This window comes from Pelobates fuscus, chromosome 3 (assembly GCF_036172605.1).
Source record: "Pelobates fuscus isolate aPelFus1 chromosome 3, aPelFus1.pri, whole genome shotgun sequence".
In the NCBI taxonomy this organism is placed as follows: Eukaryota; Metazoa; Chordata; class Amphibia; order Anura; family Pelobatidae; genus Pelobates; species Pelobates fuscus.
In genome coordinates, this window is record NC_086319.1 from 274,668,618 (window position 1) to 274,681,346 (window position 12,729).

Below are 12,729 nucleotides of genomic sequence, written 5' to 3' on the forward strand. Positions count from 1 at the left end.
TATGTGGTGTGTGCTGGCTGTATGTAGTAGGTGTGGTGTGTTCTGATTGTATGTAATGTTTGTGTTGTGTGCTGGCTGTATGTGATGTGTATATGTGTGGTTTGTGCTGACTGTATGTGATGTGTGTTGTGGTGTGCTATTAAGCCCCATTGTTGCTAGACTTCCTGAAGGGAGGGGCTATAATCCCCAATGTTCCAATAGGAGTGGGGTCATACTGACAGTTGATCCAGTAGGGATAAACTCTGCCTGGTGGTCATACTTGATCCAGAATGTTGACATACATTTTCTGAATCACATATTGTTCTGAGTAAATGTTAATTTATTTTGTTTACAATGAATATTATAGGTCTTCTGACTGCTTTTTTTGTGACCAAACGAAGATCTTACCTTATATAATTTAATGTAAAATATTTAAAATGAATGCTGTGAATACAAATAGGATACAATAATAATAAAGTAACAGTGAATATGAATGTTTAACTGATACTAATAGAGTATGAATAACTAAAAGTATCTAAAAGGGTTTATTATTTAATCTCCAGTTCTAGTGAAAGGAAATCTGAATAGCAAAATTAGGCTAAAATAGCAATTCTGGAAAAATCCTCCTACTCAGCTATAGTCACAGCTTAGTTGTTTGAATCTCAACTTTGTAATTTGGATTTAATGCTCTTTAATTCTGAGTTTAGCAAATAAAACTCATGATTAATATTCTTGTGTTACCAAGGCAACATAATTCACAGTTTAATGGATAAACATACGCTAGTACATTCCTATTCTCAAGTGAACTTAATCATATACATGTATCCTTCTACTGTATGTGCCAGTTCCCTCACCATTTCTCATTACGTAGTATGTAGTTTCTTTATTTTTACTTTCTAACACTGTTCTTATTTTTACTTATGCCTGCTCACACATCTCCCTGCCCTATTTTCTGATTTATTTTTTTCATTAGCATTTTTTATATCCAACGAACATCAGTGCAATTTGTAGATATTTAGATGTGTACATTTTCTATCAACAATATCATATAGAATTTCTTTTCATATTTCATGTATGATAGTTGCACATTGTTTTTTTCAAAATTGTTCAATAACATTAACATTTAACAGTGGGGGTGAGGGTGGTGGGGGTTGAGGTAGGTGGGAAGGGAGGGGGAACCTTTTCTGATTATTTTATTCTCTCCATGGCCCATCATATTGGCACTTTAAAATGTAATTCAAACAAAACTTTAAACAAGCACTTTAAGTAACATATCCAGTATATTGATTAAAGGGTTACTCCAACCAAAACCCAGTTTTTTTTTAATAAACTATTGGTTTTGATTAGAGTAACCCTTTCTAAAGTTGTTCCCCGTACCCCCTCCAAATTGAAATAAATAAAAATAAACCATAAAGCTCACCTCTTTTCCAACCCTCCAACCCTCCTTGTCCAACCCTCCTTGCCTGCAGTAACACCCTCTCGTCGGGGGTAAGCCGAGATAAGAACAGAGGTAGAATGGAGGTGGGGAGCCATGATGCTATTGGCTGTCTGGAACCAGCATGCTGTGAATGCTGTTGTCAGACACCAGTTTTGCCCAGAATTGACGCTGCCAGAGATTGAGTTACATTAATGGTACCTAAGGTGTTAATCTCTGTATGTGCAGCGTTCACCATGAATGGCAATGGCAAGCTGAGAGCTCTGAGGTCATGAATCAAAAATAACCTAACTGAACTAAAAAAGTAAGATCTTTGTAAGGGCAATTCCAAAGTCCCTCAAATGAGACCTGGTGAAGTTTGGAATCTGTTAAATGCATTTCCAACAGGGGTAGGCAACCTTCACACTCCAGATGTTGTTGACTACCCATAATACTTTTGTAGTCACAACCTCTGGAGAGGACCCTAGAATGAATATTATATATATATAAGGCTGAGCCTGCAGGTGAAGCCTGGAATTGTGGGAGGGGTTAGTTTGCCTATAAATATACAGGCTTCCCCTTCCTCTGTGCTGTTGCTGCTAGGTTCAGATCTACTTCCGGTTCAAAGGTCATCAACACAAACTGCCTAAACTCCGAATAAGCTGGTCTTGGCCTAGTGTGGCCCAAGCAAGTATTCATTTTACCTCACTAACTACTAAGCCGATTTCAATTGTACATAGCCTCACAGAGCTGCCTAAATTCATCTCATACATTCTGATACTGTATTTGGCCCTCATTAGGCCGAATCGACTTTTATCATATGCATTTCAGTTAGTCACCCTGCTTTTTTTTTTTTTGCAGTGCATGAAAATGATACAGGCAGGCTTGAGGTGCCCCGAAAGCAGTCCTCAGGCTATTCCTCCGCTTTACATGCGGGACATATGTATATCAGGCACAAATTTTAATATAGACATGCTTAGTTAATCATACTTTAAGCTGTAAGAAGTTAATAACATGCATAATGCAATACTAGTGAAAGTAGCTAGTTCAGAATCGTTTTTGTATGATGACGTGACATATCTAGGAGTACTTCTATGTTGCTTGCCAAAAGACCTAGGCTGTGGACAGTACAGGTCATGCATATATATAGCAGTAGCTATACAGATAAATAAGTGCTCCTAGCCGATGTGGGCCCTCTCTCTGTGGTCCAGTGGGGATCTTTTATGTGGTCCTTACTGCTCCCTCGCGCGCTTTAGTGATGTCGGGTGCCGGAATATGACTACATATATCACTACAGACGGCGCACGCGAGGGACCAGTGAGGAGCAGGAACACTGAGCTTCCTCGCTGACCCTCCTCCCTGACCGAGTAAGTTTTAGCAGAGTAGGCACCTGCAATGTGGGGAAAGCAGGTGCCTACTCTGCTATAACACCAAGCATGTACTCGCGGCTCGCTGGGCCACAAAGATGTCCATTGTGGGCAACATGCGGCCCATGGGCCGCGAGTTCGACATGCTTGTTTTAATGTGTTCCTTGTCTGCCCTCTTGGTATTCCAGCACTCATTGGGCATACATTGTTTAGTAATTATGAGGCTAGGTGTTGCAACTGACTGTCTAAATTTATGTCAGGCCCAAACTTGGGCCTATACTTTTGGTTAGCATTTATGGTACTGCCTGTTAATAATTTGTCTTATTTCACTGTCCGTCACTACTTACGTTGGTTTAGCCCTTTCTGTGCTCCACATGAGCCTAGTCAAACATACTTTAATATTATGTCGGTCATAATGACATCAGGCCCAAATTTAAGAATATACATGTGGCCATGATAAATTTATGACAGGTCCAAATTTGGGCCTATTCATGTGCTCCACACTGCCTTAATGATAATCTGTCTTATTTCACTGTCTGTTACCACTTACATTGTCTTAGCCCTTTCTGGGCAAAGGTCACACATGCCTAGTAAATCGTACTTTAAAATTACCCGGCATAATTATGTCTGTTAACTACTGTATGCATGTACGCTAATTCTACTGGTCATACGCTAATTTTCGGTTTGTTTAATATTATTATTATTTCATTTATATAGCGCTAGCAAGTTCTGTAGCCCTATAATGCCGCTAACACATAGTGCAGGCATTCGATTCATTAACTGGATGTTTTCTCTTCTTGTTTGCTGGCCACTTCCGGCTCACATTCAGCTGCTCATGCACATCAAACTTTCCAAACCTGCATACGTTCTTGCTTAACCTTCTACCACTCAGGTTCCTCATCAGCATTTTAGAAATGGTTCACATCTCTGCCATCTGCAGACAGCATGTTTTCTCTGTTACACTAACTTGTTCAGTTTATCTCATGCAGTCATGTTCACTAAGCAATAAAGTTATAGCTTATGCTAATATTACTGTTATTCTACGATTATTCTAGCATGTGCCGTTGCCTTCAACCTTATTCTTCCAGGCTAATTATAAGTATTTATCATCCTCCTAAGAGTTCCATAAGTATGTAATTAACCATTTATCTTATATCTCTTTAAACTCTTATGTATGGTATATGGCCATCAAAGCCACTAAAGCTTTTCGCCCACTGTGGTATTCTAGAGGCATGGGCCTCAGTTCCCGTTATGAGTCGGTCTACAGACACCATGATTATTTGGATCAGTGGGTATGTATATTACTAAGTGTATAAGAGTTTACATGCGTATTCTGTTCAACATTTCATACGCTTGATATTTAAGAGTAACTTTCCCATCTTACCATCAGCATGTCTTAGTCCTATACAAATGTTCCACAACTACACAACCCTTTTCTGTTTCAAATCCTACTTGTTGCATGCATTAATCCCAACACAGATCACGCAGCCACCCTTTAACGCTAAACCCAATCGGGCCTTACCACCCCTGCCAGTATATATATATATATATATGTGTGTGTGTGTGTTTCCTACACGTAGTCCTCACTAAGAATGATCATGTTTGTTCATATGTCTGGAAGTGGGCAACCAACCTTGTCCTATTCCGGCATCTCTTTTAAATATTTTCTATTACATATGCCTTCCTCCCATAGTGTTCTCCCCCTCATCCCATAGTGTTCCCCCCTCCCCTCCTCCCATAGTGTTCTCCCCCTCCAATAGTGTTCTCCCCCCTCCCACAGTGTTCCCCCCCCTCCCCTCCAATAGTGTTCTCCCCCCTCATCCCATAGTGTTCTCCCCCTCCCCTCCTCCCACAGTGTTCCCCCCTCCCAAAGTGTTCTCCCCCCTCATCCCATAGTGTTCCCCCTCCCCTCGTGTTCCCCCCTCCCACAGTGTTCCCCCCTCCTCCCATAGTGTTCCCCTCTCCCCTCCCCTTGTCCCATAGTGCACCCCCTCTCCCCTCGTCCCATAATTACTTACCTGTGTTGTAGTGTGGGCCGGCTTCACAGCGCGCACCGCGGCAGAGTGCGCACTTCCTTTCAGTCCCGCCGGAAACCGGAACCTGAAATTGAAGTTCCAGTACCGCGGTGCGCGCTGTGAAGCCAGCCCACACTACAACACAGGTAAGGAAAGCTTCATATTCGCTCCATAAGACGCACAGACATTTCCCCTCACTTTTGAGGGGGAAAAAAGTGCGTCTTATGGAGCGAAAAATACGGTATATTATCTTTACCTCACATTAAGCACTTCGGTCCACCTGCATCTATTTGGGTGGTTTCATTATCTCCTTTATAGTTCTCAGATTGAAACTGTGCAGATAGCTAAAGTTGTAAGTAAATATGGTTTTGTTTCAGGTCCTAAGCCTTCACACATGGCCTTACTTTGCCTTCATTACATTCCCATCATATGGCCCTCTGTGGGCGGCATTATGACATACCCACCCTTCATGGCTGCCTGGGTATATATATACACATCCTTCTAATAACATTTCATTACATCACTTAGTCTCGCTAGGCCTAAATCATCCAGCCTATATGGCCCTATTTCATCCGGCGACACTCACTAGTAAATTAATCCCTTATTCTAAGCATTGTGTCACTTTATTATTGCACAGTAATAACAAGTATTATGTATCAAGTCACCTACATCAGGACACTACATACGCTTTGGCGTTGGTGACACCGGATAGTGTCCTTTGGCTTTGACCTTAGATGGCCTACACTAATTACTTATTACTCTTCTAGCCTAACTGATCTTCCTACCATTCCTATAGACCTGACTTTACACAGGTATTACACAACTCCTATGACATAGATTAATTTAAGCAAACAAATATGTTTGAATGACTATCTGTTCCTGTCCAAATCTGAGATGATTAAATTGCGTATACGCAGAAGTAAATTCACACTGACACATGGAGTTCAGGTTAAAAAGAACTTCAGAAAATTTAATGGCATCTGGTTAAAAAACGGGTATGCAGACCCTTTTAAAGGCAATATTACATCATCATAGAATATCAAGATAACAACAAATAAACATCATTAATCGGTCTATGTGCTAAGTGGTAAATTAAATGCCCTCCCATCTATATTAGTAATTGGCTTAGGGGTTTAAGTGGCTAGTGGGGCATCCTCCCATCATGGGATGTCGTCATTTCTGACAAGGATGGCACATGAGATTCAGGCGCCATTGTTCTTTAGCACGAGGCTCACTCGATGGGAGGGGGAATCTGGCAGCCAGCCATTTTGAGTACTTGGCACCGTTTAGCTTCGAGGTTAGTTTCAAGGCTTTTTAGAGAATGGACATTTCATTAGCATGGGCTAGCTATGGTATACTTTGTTACATATTACAGGAACTTGATAATTCCGGTGTTAGTCATATCCTTCTAGAAAATACATACAATACATTCTCTTTCTAATATTCTAAATGCTGTTAGGAAAATCTGTCATATAATGAAGTTAAATGGAGTTAGTGCAAAAATTTAATAAAGGTTTAATAAAGGTTTTTTAATAATTCTACATCACCTATACCATGATGCAAGTATCCTTCATTTCTTCATTCCATATACCTATTCTCCTTATACAGCTCTATTTCTGTATCCAGGACCTATTCTCCAGCTTCACTCTTCCTATACATTTTCTTCTTACTCCTCATATTGGGCCGCTTCGATCTTGCACAGCATTTGTAAGTAGTAGGTGTTTAGTCACCTCCTTCATGACACTATAAAATATATTTAGAGTTGGTTACATACTCGTCATCATTTGGCATCGGTCTTATAGATGGCCCTCCACCACATTCCATGTTGCCTCCCTTCAGTCTGACTACTCTTCCTACCTCTACATTTGCACAGGTCTACACCAGGACATCCCTAATGGCATTCTAAACATACCTAAATTGTTCACTCCATACATCCGTTACCCTTTTTTTTTTATTTCTCCTTCCTGCAGCTCATGACTTACTTTGGGCAATCTCTGCCTTCTGCTATGGTAACTCTACACCCAGCCATCACTAACCATTCACTACATATGTTACACACGGCCCTCTGGGGCAACCGCTACAACTGTTACCACACATCAACAGGGCACTTAAAGCCGTTTATAATTAAAAAAAATAATAATTAAAAATACAAATCTTCCAGTCTACATTTCAATATTACACATGGCCTCGGTAGGCCCACGTATGTTCTTCCCATACAGCTCTCTCTCAGAACACTCCCAAAAACCTTGGGCCACTCACGTAGCAGTTAACATATCCTGGCCTCTTCGATCTGTCACTATTTTAACTGTATTAGTATTATCCTCACCTCTTATTCCAGGCTCTTACTTCATTCGCTTCATGCTAGTACGATAGGCAGGTGATTTTGATGTGATTGTTGTTTAAATTCTCTGTTCTTTCGCATACGTACGTAATTCAGTCAGTGATTCTATTCTTGCTAGGCTTCATGTCATATCGAGTTACGTGCATATCCTTATGTAAAGTTCTCTCCATGTCTACTTCTTCCCGGTCGTTGCATATCTGGGGCCGATTGTCAGGTATGGTCACTTGTGTCTTTATTATGCTGTTCAATTTCCTTATATATATAACGGTAGGGATGGTGTTCTTGGGGTCACGGCGTAGTGCAGGCTTCCCCAAACTCTGGCCCTCCAGATGTTGCTAAACTACAACTCCCATGATACTATGAATGAAATAGATAAGCTGAGAATCATGGGAGTTGTAGTTCAGCAACATCTGGTGGGCCAGAGTTCGGGGAAGCCTGGCGTAGTGTGTTACCAATTATTTTCTTGGCGACCATGGTCCAAGCTGCCTTGAAATCTTTAACAAGATCCTCCTGTGTAGTTATGGGCTAATCCCTCACCGTTCTCATGATCATTGAAACTCAACGAGGTGAGATCTTGCATGGAGCACCAGACCGAGGTAGACTGACAGTTATTTTGTGTTTATTCCATTGTTGTGTTTATTCCATTGTTGTCACCTTCTCACCAAGCTGCTTGGCGATGGTCTTGTAGCCCATTCCAGCCTTGTGTAGGTCTACAATCTTGTCCCTGACAACCTTGGACAGCTCTTTGGTCTTGGCCATGGTGGAGAGTTTGGAATCGGATTGATTGCTTCTATGGACAGGTGTCTTTCATAGAGGTAACAAACTGAGATTAGGAGCACTCCCTTTAAGAGTGCATTACCTGTATAAAAGAAACCCGGGAGCCAGAAATCTTGCTGATTAATAGGGGATCGAATACTTATTTCACTCATTGAAATGCAGATCAATATATAACTTTTTTGACATGTGTTTTTCAAGATTTTTTTTTCTTATTCAGTCTCTCGCTGTTAAAATACACCTACCATTAAAATTATAGACTGATCATTTCTTTGTCAGTGGACAAACGTTCGAAATCAGCAGGGGATCAAATACTTTTTTCCCTCGCTGTATACTATAACTTTATTATTTAATATGATTCAAAACAATTTCCTAGACAAGATACCTGCGATTTATCAAGAGTATGAAACAATTTCATGGAAAAACAAGTTACCTGCGCTCTCTACTTAATCCCTATGTATTTTTAAACAAATGGAGGTTTTTTAGTTACCTCCAATGGCCATGAGAGGATGAGCCCACCTGCCAACGTCAAGGCAGACCCCCCTAGGTGGGTCCTAACTCTAACCATTCACCTTGCTTCCTTGAGCCCCTGGCAAAAATATCTAATGAGATGTGTCCTTAAGGGGTTAAGGGGTTAAAGGTGGGATATTTTGGCAATTTTGAAGCCTGGATTGTCAGGGGAAGATGTAGTGATATGTTAGGATGAGTGCTTAGTTTGGAGAGAAGCCAGGCCGGTAGGATAACATAAAAGCGGGTTACATTCCATGTATGGAGATAGCAAGGAACATTGACAAAGTAGCAGTAAGGGAATGGAAGGAAGATAGGTTGGGTTAGGTGGGATTCAAGACATGTCACTGACACTGACTAGTAAGCCAATCTATGGCATCTCTGATTTGAGCTGCCACGGTGTATATTTGCACATTAGAAAGATTAAGGCCTACCTTTTAAATGACACAATTTGGAGAGACTTAGGTGGGTGTGAGCAGATAGCACAATATATATGCTAACACTTTCAGGGGACCTGCCTTTCCCTAATATATTGTTCATAGGATTGTGGGAACATTAAAGAAACACCAACAGACAAATGATGTATATAATTTTTAAATGTTTCTATGTTGCGACTGTTAATAAGAAACTTTGGTGAACGCCGAAAAGCTTCTCGGCAAAAGAGACTCCTCCCACACCCCTACGTCACGCTTACGAATACGGAAGTGAAGGGGGTAACTATAGACGCTAGGATGCCCGGTTGCCGATTGCGTCGAGGAAGAAAGGGGAGGAGCTGAAAACTAATTAAGAAGGGCGCCAAAAGGACTCTTATATAAAGCAAGTTCAGACTGAATGGATGTACACTTTGAAAAAAGCTTCGGTTGAAACGCGTCAGCGTGAGGAGAGTGGACTTGCTGTTTTTCTTAATTTTGCTGCTGTTTTTTATGAAATAAAACCTTTTTAAAAAGAGAACCTGCATCCTGGGCATTTTAAAGAAGGAAAACTTAACAGTTGGCATTTGAGTTCAGCTACCACCACTTGCTTTTAAGTGACTCAGAAATATGTGAGTTTGACAAAATGTATTCACTATTTAACAATTAATTTTGATGGTATTACCCTATGTCTTTCCTGATTTTATATTTACAGGATTTTTAAATTGAACAAAAGGGTAAATCTTACTTTTATTGTGTGTGCTCTCACCATTTACTATTTTATTTTCACTGATTCTATGTGTGGTGGAGTGACCCCACAGGTGATTGAAGCACCCTAATTTATTGTTTTTTAACCTAATATACACATTTCTTATTTGTATAGATAAATACATATAATTACATAAAAGATTACATTAGTATACACATAGAATTTAAATACCTATAAATGCATATATATTAAAATTCTACATGTATATTTAAATAATCTTTTAACGTAATTATGTGATTTGATTAATTAAAATTTGATTGACATGCCTGACAACACAGGGAGAAAGTGCAGAGAATGTAATTCGCAAGCACTATATTTGACCCTGTAACTCTCCAAGACACCATAAAACCTGTACATAGGGGGTACTGTTTTACTCGGGAGACTTCGCTGAACTTAAATATTAGTGTTTCAAACTGGTAAATTGTATTACAATGATGATATTTTAAGTAAAAGTGACGTTTTTCGCATTTTTTACAAACGAACGGCACTTTTATGGTCTATATTATTGTTGTAATATGTTTTACTGTTTTAAAACACTAATATTTGTGTTTAGTGAAGTCTCCCGAGAAAAACAGTACCCCCCATGTACAGGTTTCATGGTGTTTTGGAAAGTTAGAGAGTCACATATAAGGCTTGCATTTCATTTTTTTCACATTGAAATTTGCCAGATTGGTTATGTTGCCTTAGAGAGATTATGGTAGCCCAGGAATGAGAATTACCCCCATGATGGCATACCATTTGCAAAAGTAGACAACCCAAGGTATTGCAAGTGGGGTATGTCCAGTCTTTCTTAGTAGCCACTTAGTCCCATCACTGGCCAAATATTAGTTTTTTGCTTTTTTTCACACAAAAACAAATATGAACGCTAACTTTGGCCAGTGTTTGTGACTAAGTGGCTACTAAAAAAGACTAAACATACCCCACTTTCAATACCTTGGCTTGTCTACTTTTTCAAATGCTATGCCATTATGGGGGTAATTCTCATTCCTGGGCTACCACACCGTCTCAAAGGTAACATTACTAATCTGGAAAATTTCAATTTGAAAATGGAATGTTCTATATTTGACCCTGTAACTTTCCAAAACAACATAAAACCTGTTAATGGGGGGTACTGTTGTACTCGTGAGACATCGCTGATTACAAATATGTGCATTTTTTTGCAGTAAAACCTAACAGTATTATGACATTCACAGTTAAAATGTCAGACGGAAATGCAAATTAAAAAAAAATCTTATTTTCTCACATTTTTTTTTTAATTTTATTCATAATAGATTATCTTCCATATATGAATAGTTAATGCTAAATTAAAGCCCTGTTTCTCCTGAACCAAATGATATATAATAAGTGTGGGTGCATATAATTTGAAAGAAGGGAACTACGGGTGAACAGACATATAGCGTAAATTCTAGTTTTTGTTTACGTTTTGTTTTGATCAGAACGTGCACTATTGACTCCGTCCTGAAGGGGTTAAAGTTTGACAGCTTATCTGGGAAACGCCAGGTGCCTGTGACCAACTTCCCTGCAGCCAGAAAGCTCTGTATTGAGTAAAACTGGTGGTGCAAGGAGGCAATTTAGCTCTCAGCAATTTAGCCAGACCTGCACAGCAAAATTTAGCTCAGTGGAGCTAACGGAAGCTCCTTGCAGCATCCTCCTGCTCCACAAACTGTGGTGGGGTGCACTTGGCTGTGGTGCTTGGAGTGTTCCTTTAAATGTGTAACGATTGTACATTTGCTTGCCGAAACATCTATCCCAATACGTGAGTGCACTAGGGAAGCGTGCCAATGGGATAGAAGCAGGGATTGCTGGAGGTAGGTGTGATAAATGCTCTTTTCCACAGAAGTTCGCCACAAACTCCTGGAGGAGTGTGGAAGCTGGCCTCCTGCCCAACAACTATGGTCCAGGTCTGAGACCCCGTTCGGGAGTTGCCTTGCCCATCCACCATTAGCAACTTTCCCTCAGTGCTCCTGGGAAGGAGTACATGAAAATACAGCTTGCAAAAACTAAAAACTAGCTGTCTGTAACCTTTTCAAACCTGTGCTGTAGCTATGGCGGCACGCACACGTTCGTGGCTTCCCTATTCTCCATGATCTGTGATACATCTTATTTAAAAGAGAGGAAGGTAGATGTGCTCTAGCACAGTGCACCTGCCACATCATCTGGCTATGTGGAGCTATAAGATAAGGAGGAAAACCTTCCTGGTTGTCTGCCCCCTAATATAAAAGTGACAATTTTCTATTATAATAACTTTTATAAACTGTCAAGAAACTGACTCCAGACACATAAGGCATAAAGCAGAAGTGTTATATGTGTGCAGAGTGTTCTTTTAAGTGCCCATCTCATTTGTCTCACCACATTTTCTCCCTTTTTCTCTTCCGTTATCTCCATCTGTTATTACTTGTTATTCACCCTATGTGCTTATTCCAGCTATTACAAAATGACTGTATCTCATATGGTACATAGCCCCACAAAGGCAGTCTGTCAAACCAAAATTCATTTCTACTTTGCCATTTAATCACAATTCAGGGAAATGCATCAAAAAAACAATATTTTTTAACATACATATTTAATTACAATAGTAAATTTCTTTCAGTGCAGACATTTCCAGTAATAGCATGGTACATGCAAAATTGCAGCATTTAAAAAAAAATAAAACATTTTTAATTCTTTATTTTGTTTGTGCAGAGATAAAACATGCAATTTGCACTGCCACAATAGCTTGTGCAGATCGATTGGCATTCACATATGTTTACATGGCATCAGAGACATTGCACTTTTTTTTTTTTAAGCGAAAAACAAACAGGTTTACATCTTATACTTCCTAACCACCTAGAAGGAACAGTCGCTTTGCCCACCAATTGATAGTGTGGTTTAGGGAAAGGTAGGGGTAAAGGTCATGCTAAAACATCGCTTTATAGAATTGAGTCAAGGACAAATGGCTTTGTGCCTAGTGCGTTGAAACAAGAAAAAGAAAAAAGAACAAGTTTGATAAACAACCAAGAGTTAATACACGAGATGGTAGCAGTATTTAAACTAATGGCATGCTTGATAACATGGATTAAACGTAGTAGATGCGCCAAGAATTCACATTTAAGTTGTTTTTGTTTAGATAGATATAACGGGCTTTGTCTAGGCTTGGTACATGTGTATAAAACT